Source organism: Vigna unguiculata, chromosome 7, assembly GCF_037176805.1.
Source record: "Vigna unguiculata cultivar grain cowpea cultivar isolate G323 ecotype 2 chromosome 7, ASM3717680v1, whole genome shotgun sequence".
Lineage (NCBI taxonomy): Eukaryota > Viridiplantae > Streptophyta > Magnoliopsida > Fabales > Fabaceae > Vigna > Vigna unguiculata.
In genome coordinates this window covers 8,198,056-8,209,329 of record NC_140798.1, presented here as the reverse complement: position 1 = coordinate 8,209,329, position 11,274 = coordinate 8,198,056, and the positions used below count along the sequence as shown (strand labels likewise).

At 24.6% G+C, this 11,274-nt stretch overlaps 1 long non-coding RNA gene across 1 annotated transcript; it reads left to right on the top strand.

Moving 5' to 3' along the window:
• The first annotated feature begins 5,723 nt into the window (after nt 1–5,723).
• On the top strand, nt 5,724–6,555 carry LOC146884588 (uncharacterized). The gene is made up of 3 exons (XR_014996587.1): nt 5,724–5,960; nt 6,106–6,160; nt 6,288–6,555. It is a non-coding gene; the product is annotated as an uncharacterized LOC146884588 (long non-coding RNA).
• Nucleotides 6,556–11,274: the final 4,719 nt, after the last annotated feature.

Below are 11,274 nucleotides of genomic sequence, written 5' to 3'. Positions count from 1 at the left end.
AGAAAATTTATAAGGATGTGTAATCCCTACCCCTCCTTTCCTCCTTAGAAGATGTGAAAGTTGCCTCATCAAGAACGAAATTACAATTTGGCCCTTTTGAAAAGAACGAATCAATTCGTGTTTAAAATGAATCGATTCTAATATATATATATATATATATATATATAATATGATCAAAGGTAAAATGATCATCTTTTATTTTTATCTACTAAAATATTGTTTTAATCATCTCAAATTACATGATATTTATTTTATTCCAAAAATTGCACATTCATCTTCTTCTCTACAAATTCACTTCTTAAATCCATCTTCAAATTCAAGATATTAACGTTCCTAAATATATAAAACTAAATATATAAAAGACACATGTATTAACTAATCTTTAACTATATTTCAATCTCGTAAACTTAATTTTTTACTACTGTTCGTTAAACTTAACATTGAAAATATTTTTAAGACTATAAATTGATGATACTGGTTAAGTTTACAAACTAAAAACAAATTAATTTGTAGGACTAACGTTAATTTGCATTTCTAAGAGAGTGACGAACTTCTTTTTAATTTTTTTTTTCATAAATAGGCAATAAATTACAATTTTGAGGATTAAAATAATTTCTTATTGTTAGTGTAATAGTAGTTAAAAATATATTTATTTAATTAATATAATGAATGATAAATTATGAATGTAAAAATTACATAAATTAATCTATCTCCTACGTATTTGAGCATGTGGTTGTCATCGCTGAAAGCCTTACGAAGACAAACTAATATACAAAGCTAAGCATGTCTTCATTGTTAATATGTAGGCGTGTTTTAGACCGTTATCAGCACTCAATAAATTACATATAGTCAATGGTTCACGTTTGCACTGAATAAAATAATAGGAAAAAAATTGTTTGACAATTATAATAAAATAATAATTTTTTAGAGTATAACATAGAACTAAGAAAATTTGCAGTGTTTAAGTATCAGTGCCCAAAATGGTATGATAAAAGGATATAGAAAAAAACTTCTCCTTAATATTAGGAAAATATTTTTTTGATATTATAGCGTTGACAATTCACTACTACGGAGTATTTTAAAAAGGTTAATTTTGATATTTTAAAGGAAGAGAGATTGAAGGATAAAATGATGAATGTAGGGATGGCAACGGGGCGGCGCGGGGACGGGTTTCGCTATCCCATACCCATTTCCGCATAAAAAATTCATCCACATCCCCATACCCAAATCCAACGGGTATCAAACTTTTTTCCCATCCCCATCCCCACCGGGTAACGGGTATAATCTCGTACCCATACCCGTACCCGTGTTCTAACTACTTCAATATTAATTTTTATAAAAGAAAAAAATTACGGTAAAGAAAACATAATATTATGAAATATTCAATATTAGGAGGATTTTCTTCGATGCCAAATACCTTAAAATAAATTATAATTGTTTATATTTTATATTAGAATACCAAATAAAATTTTATGTGAATCAAAACATTTATTAAATTTGCAAACTACAACATTGATGAACTTAGTTGATAAAATTAAAAAATATTTCAAAAAAATATAAAAGGAAAACAAATATTCAAATTAAAATATATTTTAAATGTTTGTTTACTTCAATTTTTTAAATTCTAATGAATCTCTTTTTTATACACTAATAAAAGTTATAATATATCACTTGATCAAAATGATACAAAGAACAAATAATAAACATAATAATAAAAGGAAAACAAATATTCAGATTAAAATATATTTTAAATGTTTTTTACTTCAATTTTTTAAATTATAATGAATCTCTTTTTTATACACTAATAAAAGTTATAATACATCACTTGATCAAAATGACACAAAGAACAAATAATAAACATAATAACAAAATTTTGACATAGATTGTGTATCTTTTGAACTTCAATATATGTTGGATAGTGACAAAAAAATATTCATAGCAATTACATTAAATTTTTATATTGTAGTAAATAAAAGTTATTTATACAATTAAAGTGAAAAAAATTACAGTATGATTAATAGTGAGTTATAAAATAACAAATAATTAGATATAATATATCGAAATATTATTCTACATAATGAAAATAAGCAATAAATAAAAATATTAAAAAACTAACAAATGTGTGTTTTAGAAATAATTTGAGAGACTATCGAAAGAAATCGCACAAAGGAAATCAAATGTATAATTAAGGTATGATAAAATGAAAAATACCTTAGAGAACTAATTATTAAATTATGTTTGAAGTGGTTAAAATTAAATAGAAATATCATTAGTGACCAAAAAATTTGTCATTAAATTACAAATAAATTAGTAATTAAATTGGTCACTAAATCAAGTATCGATTCGATCATTGAATCGGTCACTAATTTAGTCATTGATTCAGACAATAAATCAACTACTACCACAAATGACGAAAAATAGTGACTGATATGGGTTACTGACTAAATCAGTCACCATTTCATGTTTTTCTTGTAGTGAATTATCATATATTATTCCTAAATATCATTATATATATATATATATATATATATATATATATATATATAATTTTAACCATTTCAAACAGAATTTAAAGTGAAAAAATTACATTATGATTAATAATGAGTTATAAAATAAAAAATAATTAGATAGAATATATCGAAATATTATTCTACATGATGAAAATAAAAACAATAAATAAAAATATTAAAAAACTAACAAATGTGTGTTTTAGAAATAATTTGAGAGACTATCGAAAAAAATCAAATCAAATGTATAACTAAGGTATGATAAGACGAAAAATATCTTAGAGAATTAAGAAAACTTTTCAAATATCAACATATATACTTAATGGTTGAAAAATAACGAAAATTATTTTAATGAAACAAAAGAGTTCTTCAAATTAAACAAAAATTAATAATAATAATAAGTAAATAATTTTTTTTTATATTACCTTAAATTAAGAGTATAAACATTCTCATGTGAAAGGAAAATTTATAATAAATAAAAATATAAAAAACTAATATAAATATTCAAATGTGAGGCATAATTTTTTTTTAATTAACATACATCATTTTAATATAATTACATAAAGGTTATGATAAGATAAAAAATATATTGGAGATGAGAATGAGTTTCATGACAAATGAAATAATTAAAATAAATAAAAGATAGAATATATATATATATATATATATATATATATATATATATATATATATATATATATATATATATATATATATATATATATAGGGGTTACTTGATTAATTGTGAATATTTTAATAATTTAAACGAGAATGGAGATATGGCGGGGACGGGTATTATGGCGGGTATATGTACATCCCCATACCCATCCCCATACCCAACTGAAAAAATCGGGGATTTCCCATACCCATACCCATACCCAGTCAATGCGGGGATTTCCCGTCAAAACGGGGACGAGTTCGGACAATACCCACGGGGACGGGTTTATTTGCCATCTCTAAATGTGGGTTGATGTCAAAATAATATCCTTAATATTATCTTATATCATTAGGGATAGAGTCAGATATTCCTATTGGACGTTTAGAAAAAATTTATCTCATTATCTTTATTTGCATGTATTTACTAGACCATATATTTTTGTATTTGTTGATATTAATGGAAAATCATGAATTTTTTTTAATATCTAATTTATATGGTTTTAAAAAAAAAGTTTATAAACTATTCTAAAAGTATAAACTCATATAAATTACTTTTTGAAAGTATAAATTTAACTAAAACTATACTCTAAAATATAAGTTCAAATAAAATTTGAGTTTAAACAAATAGTACTCAATATATAAATCCAAATAAAATCAATGTTTTACATAAGTTTCTCCCACAAATATGTAGAAAAACTGTCTGTAATTATTCTGCTTCTATATTTTTTACGTTGAATTTTTTACCAATTAACCTAAAATATGTGACATAATTTCTTTACTTTGCGCTGGCATATACACGAACTTCTTTTTAATTTTTTTTTCACAAATAGGCAATAAATTAAAGTTTTGAGGATTAAAATAATTTATTATTGTTGGTGTAATAGTAGTTAAAAATATATTTATTTAATTAATATGATGAATGATAAATTATGAATGTAAAAATTACATAAATTAATCTATCTCCTATTTGAGCATGTGGTTGTCATCACTGAAAGCTAAACGAAGACTAACTAGTATAAAAAGCGAAGTATGTCTTCATTGTTATATTTTAGGCGTGTTTTAGACCGTTATCAGCACTCAATAAATTACATATATACTTTAAGTCAATGGTTCACGTTGTTATACTCAAGCTAAAATAATAGAAAAAAATTATTTGACACCACCATTACTTCTATGTACATTTGACACTAGGTTTTAATAATAAATATAAATAAAAAATTACAATAAAATAATAATTTTTGAAAGTATAAGTTGGAAGTAAGAAAATTTTGCAGTGTTAAAGTATCACTGCCCAAAATAATATAATGATAAAAGGATATAGAAAAAAGGTTTCCCTAATATTAGGAAAATATTTTTTTAATATTATTTATATCAGTTGGCAATTCATTTTTAAATGTATTTTAGTTATTAATATTTTTTTTGTATTTATAGAAAAAACGGGAGAGATTGAAGAATAAAATTGTAAATGTAAAGTGTGCAGAAATTGATTGATGTCAAAATAATACCTTTAATATTATCACATATCAGAAGAGATACAATCAGATACTACTGGTTGCGTTAGCAAAATTTCTTATCTCATTATCCTGTTATTTGCATGTATTTACTAGAGTAGATATTTTTGTATTTGTAGATATCGATGGAAAATGATGAATATTTTAAAAATATCAATTTTATATGGTTTTGAATAAAATTGTTTAAAACTATTCTAAAAATATAAACTATAATAAATTACTTTTTGAAAGTATAAATTTAAATTAAACTGTATTATAAAATATAAGTTCAAATAAAATTTGAGATTAAAAAAATAGTACTCAAAATATAAGTCCAAAATAAAATCAATGTTTTACATAAGTGTCTCCCACAAATATGTAAAAAATATGTCCGTAATTATTCTACTTCTATATTTTTTATGTTGATTTTTTTTTTTTTTTACCAATTGATCTAAAATATGTGACATAATTTTTTTACTTTGTACTAGCATATATTTTCATTAAAAGATTATTTAAAGTTTAAAATATTTTATCATACTACTAGAAATTTGTCAATTACCTGCCAAATTTATTGCAACTTTTTTTTATAGAAATTTGATGCAAAATTTGTTATGAATTTATTGTTACATTATTCTTTTCTTGCGAATTTAAATTTTTAAAAAAATTCACATAAAACTTTTATATTTGTTACAAATTTTCCTGCAAATTTAAATTAGTAAAAAAATATTAAATTTTTTTATTGATTTTTGCTTGACATTTTTTTGCAGGAACTTTATGCAAATTTTACTGCAATTTTACTTATTATTTATTCATTTGATTTTATGAATTAAAAGAAGCAAGAAAAGTCACATGTATTTTAAAGTTTTTGGTGCATGTTTTCTTGGGAAAAGAAATTTGCAAATAAGCTTTATAATAAATTAAAATTGGCAGGAAATCTATCGTTTTCTTATGGATATTTTTTCGCAGAAAAATAAAATAAAATATAGAGTATTTTGTTTTCTCTAACAAATCAACTATAACACCTACACTCAACCAAACTTGCTCATTCTCTTCACGGTTTAGATTCGGATTGAAAGCGAATAGAGAGATATACAACATGTGAGAGTGATTGAGGAATGAGGAAAGCATTGTCAATGGGATTCGAAGGCATTAATGTCGTTTCTCCGTCACCACCGCAAGCTCTCCTTTAAGAGACTCAAAGACTTCGATCAAGAAGATGCTTTTGACCTCTGGTATGAGCACTCCCCGAGGAACGCCAACACGATCTTCTCGCCAAGGATCACCAAGGATCGTTAAGGACATTGAGGTAATTTACTTTCCTCCGATCCAATTCCTTCTCTTCACCTTCGATTATAAAGCTTTAGAAAATTCGATACTAGATTTCGTTACATTTCTTATTTTCCGTTCATTTTTTTTTGTTTTTTTTTTAATTATTGTGTTCTGTGTTACAGAGTTTAGATATTTCAAGAATTTACCAGACTATTCAATGCTCCATGCGATCTCAAGGTTTTGATGTTACTTATTGATTATGTGTTTGTTAATTAATCCAAACAATTTCTTCTTTTCATGTTCATGAGTGTTATTTAGTGGTTGTTTGTTTGCCTCCTGTGGCTGAATTGTGATTGCTTTCTAGGGTTGTCGTTCGCGGCCATTGAGCTTGTGCTGGAGAGTAGTGTGTCCACGGTGGAGGAGAGAGAAGCCATGGGTTAGTGAGAGTTGGTGGAAAATGGGGTTGATGAGTATTTAAGATGCTAAATAGCTCTATTACTTTTGCTCTATTACTTTTACAAGTGGTCGGCTATACCTGAATATTTTTTGGATGATCGCATGCACATTTTTCTTAAGTTTTTTTAGTGAGTGGAAGCTAATTGTTTGCATTTTTATGTAAGATTTTTTGCAAGGTTATGGTATATTCTTCTTTTTAATCATTTCTGTTAAAGATGCAATATAACAACCGTTCATGAGTCTTCACTTAACACCTTTACATTTGGGATTAAAAGAGCTCGTGACAATTTCAAAATGCAGAGTTCTATATCTTAATTTTTTTATAGTTCTTATGAACTTTGATAAAATGACACATGTTCAAGATTAAGCAAGGAAGATTATATTATTATTGTTTGGATTTTATTATAATGAATTGATATTAATTTGAAGTTTGAACTACATTTGAGTGATGACATATGTCTTTTAAGATAAATTGTTCTTTGAACCCATGCACTTCATACAAACTACTGTATTTCGTTTCTCCTTTTTGCTATGATATAAACTTTCTTATTTGCTTTACAAGGGAAAAATGTGAAAACAAAGTTGGCTCTAGGTCATTTTGTGACTTATAAGTTATTTGAACTCTACTAATCTTTGTAGCTGAGGTCTCTTTTTGCATTTTTTTTGAAATTCCTAAGGAACAGATGTACATATTACAGTTAAGATGTTGCTATTCTTAAGCTTAAGCTAGAAGAGGTACAAAGGCACTTTAGCAGTTTTCTCAAGAAGTTATATCATGAGGTTTGTTTGCATGATTGAATGTAAGGGTGGAGCTTATATTTATCACTATTAAGATATTTATTTCTCATGCTTTCCTTCTGTGTTTCAACTTCCACTACCGTGTTTATAATTATTCATTTTGTATTGTATTAGATAATATTTTGGCTTGCCACAACCTATAACCACAGTGGAGGATTGAAAGTGATGGAGGACTGAAGGTTCTTTGATAAATTATGCTATTAGTTGCTTATTTTCTATTGAGGATTATGTCTATCTTACTATTCCCCTAAAATATGAACTGGTTCGACATTAGACTTGTAGCTAGATGTTTTTTGTCTTAATTATATTTCAATTTGAAAACTAACAACCCCTGGCATCTTGATACACATGCACACACATGTAAACAATACTTTATTATAGCATTATAAATACACAAACTATGACGCAGGCATGGAAGTTTTGAGTTTCTCTTCTCTTGGCCCAACACAAAGCCAAACACATATCTTCTTTCTTGTTATGCTTAGGTTGTTATAATTGAAACCAAACAGGGGAAGGACTACTCTAAGTTCTCCTCCAAGCTTACTGCTTCCAAAATTTATGGGATAGTCTTTGCCCCACGGGAACAGTCTACAACTACTCTAAGTTGTTGTCTGGATAATGGCCAAGATTAGGGCATAATAATTAAACTAAATAAAATATAATTGTATATTATCTTCATGAGGAATTAAAAATTCAAGTTAGAGCTTAAGAAATATAATTATTTTGGTATTTAAATCTAAACAAATTTATTTGAATATATATATATATATATATATATATATATATATTATTGTTATTTAGGGTTTAGGCTAATCACTAGGTGTGAGATGTGTATACACTCTTCCTCTTCCTCAGTTAATTAGATATAGAGTTCCTTCCCCTCTGGTTTTATGGTCTTTATCATGTCAAAGTGATTTTCTTTCAGTAATTTTTGTTTATGCTTTTTATAAGGACATAATCTAGGATCATTCTCATATAAATTTGTACTCTATAACACTATAATTTTCCTTTTCTAGTAAGAAAGGAATTGATTAAGATAAAAGGTAATCGTGAGCATAAGGGTAGAACACCATATGAAGCTAAAAAAAGACTTAGTCTCTAACTGTTGGAGTATAGCCTGGATAATTATTATGGTTCAGTAATCTAGGGAAGCAGAGTTGGTTACAGTACCATTTGGTTATAAACTTTTGTTTCAATTTTGGTGAAGAAAGAGTTAAGCCCAATACTGACATGAAAGTAGAAAGCTGATTCATAATCTTTTTGTTCACTATTCATGTTGATGACTTTATCATTTCTATATCATGCTCCTCTGTATAGCTAAGTTATTCATCTTCGGCACAGTACATTATACAACACTTCAGGGCTGCAACAGGGTGTAAGAAGCTGGAGGGGACATTATCTATTACCTTCGATTGCAGATTTTTCAAAGAATACACTTTTGGTGCATACTTGAAGAGAAGAAACCTTGAGCATCACTGTAAAATTATTGTTATATTATATATTTTCAGTGTAACCTTTTTTAGTTTTATTAAGATCTTCATACTCCAAATCCAATCTATGAATCAGTTATGATTCTTTCATATAATTTATTTGATTATGGAAGTGAATTGTTTTCAAGATTATTTACAAAAAGCCTACTCTTTTTTTATCGTTGATCTAAAGTATTCAAATAACTTGTTCATCAAATGAAATATAAAATATGTCTTATTTTATATAAAATAAAATATAGAATTTATTCAATTAAAACTACAAGAAATATTTTATTTAATTAAATTGTAAAATATAAAATATATCAACATATACAAAATTTAAAATAAAATAAAATTCCATTCAAAATATCTATAAAAAATATATAAAGAGTATAATAACATCATTATCCCCAAAGAATAATATTATATATATATATATATATATATATATATTTTAAATTTATAAAATGTTTCTTGCGAATTTTCTTGCAAAATTATTGGTAAAAAAATTATATTTACAAATTCATTTTGGCAGGAAAAATTACTTGCGATATTTTTATAAGAAATTACTTGCGAATTTAAAATACATAAGAAAATTACTTGCGAAATATAAATTCGCAAAAGTACCTACGATTTTTTAAATTGATTTTTTCGCAAGAGAAATTGCTGCGAATTTTTTTCATAAGAAAATTTGATGCGAATATTTTTCATAAAAAAATTTGCAAGAAATTTTCTGCGAATTTTTAAATTCCACGGTAACTAATTACCCACGAAGGTATTACCTACCAATCAAAATTCATACAAAAAATGGCAAGAAACTCTTTTCCTGCAAATTTTTGTAAAAAATCTGTAAGAAAATTTGCATGAAATAATAAAAATTCTAGTAGTGACAGAGATACGACTAAAGAGAATTCAATTTTTATATATATAACACAACTTTCTTAATTTTACTTTTTTCTTAACATATTACATAATTTAATCACTATTAAATCATTTAATATTTAACTAAATGAGTTACCTATTTAATACATTGATTATTTAATAATAGTGTTAAGAAGACCTTTTTTTCTTTGTTTTTACTTTCCTAAACTATCTATAATATACATATTACTAAACTCATATATATATATATATATATTAGATTATATTTTATTATTTAGTTAAATTTTTTTATTATTGTATTATAGAGTTAGATGGGTGTTATTATTGCTAGTGCACTGAATACTTTCTATGCGACATAGAAACTTTCATGTGGTGTTAGAAAAAGTTTTTTACGCCGATTTTAGAACTAGTATAGATACAACCAGGAAAGAAAGTTTTTACTTTCTATGTCAGTTTTAGAGTTGACATAGAAAGTTCACATTTTATATAACCATCCCATTTTTATTTTCATACCTAGTTAAAAAAGTCAAGTATTCTTTATATAACTAGAGATGGCAAATAAACCCGTGCCCGTGGGTATCACCCGAACCCGTCCCCGTTTTGACGGGGAATCCCCGCTTTGACTGGCTATGGGTATGGGTATGGGTAATACCCGAAATTTTCAACTGGGGATGGGGATGGGGATGGGGATATATATATACCCGCCCAAATACCCGTCCCCGCTTAAATTACTAAACTATTTATAATTTATTAAATAATCTAAAAAATATATATAAATAAATAATATATTTAAACATAAAATATAATATAATATAATATAATATAATATAATATAGTATATATACATATAAATAAAATATACTTTTATATATATATATATATATATATATATATATATATATATATATATATTTACACATATACATGTAATATAATATAATATAATATACATATAATATATATACATAATAATATAATATAATATATATAATATATACGTATAAAACAAATTAATCATTTAACTAGTGAGATCTTTTATAAACAAATTTATAACATTACAAATTTATAAAAATTTAAAAGAAATATATATATATATATATATATATATATATATATATATAAAAGCATAAAATATCTACGCATATACATATAATATATATACATAATAATATAATATATATTATTATATTTATATTATTATATAATATAATATAATATATACTTAAAATAAATATATATCTATAAAAATATATATATATATATATATATATATAAACATAAGATATCCACACATATAATATATATACATAGTAATAATAATATAATATATAATATAATATAATATAATATATATATAAATAATTATATATATATATATATATATATATATATATATATAAACATAAGATATCCACACATATAATATATATATACATAGTAATATAATATATAATATAATATAATATAATATAATATAATATATATATATATATATATATATATATATATATATATATATATATATATATATATATATAACATATTTCTCATTCTCTTTGTTTTTTGTTATATAACATATTGGCAATTGCTTCAGTTTTAGATCCAAGGTACAAGATGGACATGTTAGAATATTATTTTTATAAATTGTATGGTAATGATTTTGATCTGAAACTTAGTAGGATTCGTCAAATGTGCTATGATTTGGTTTTGGAATATCAATCAAAAAAGAATGAAACTTCTTCTTAT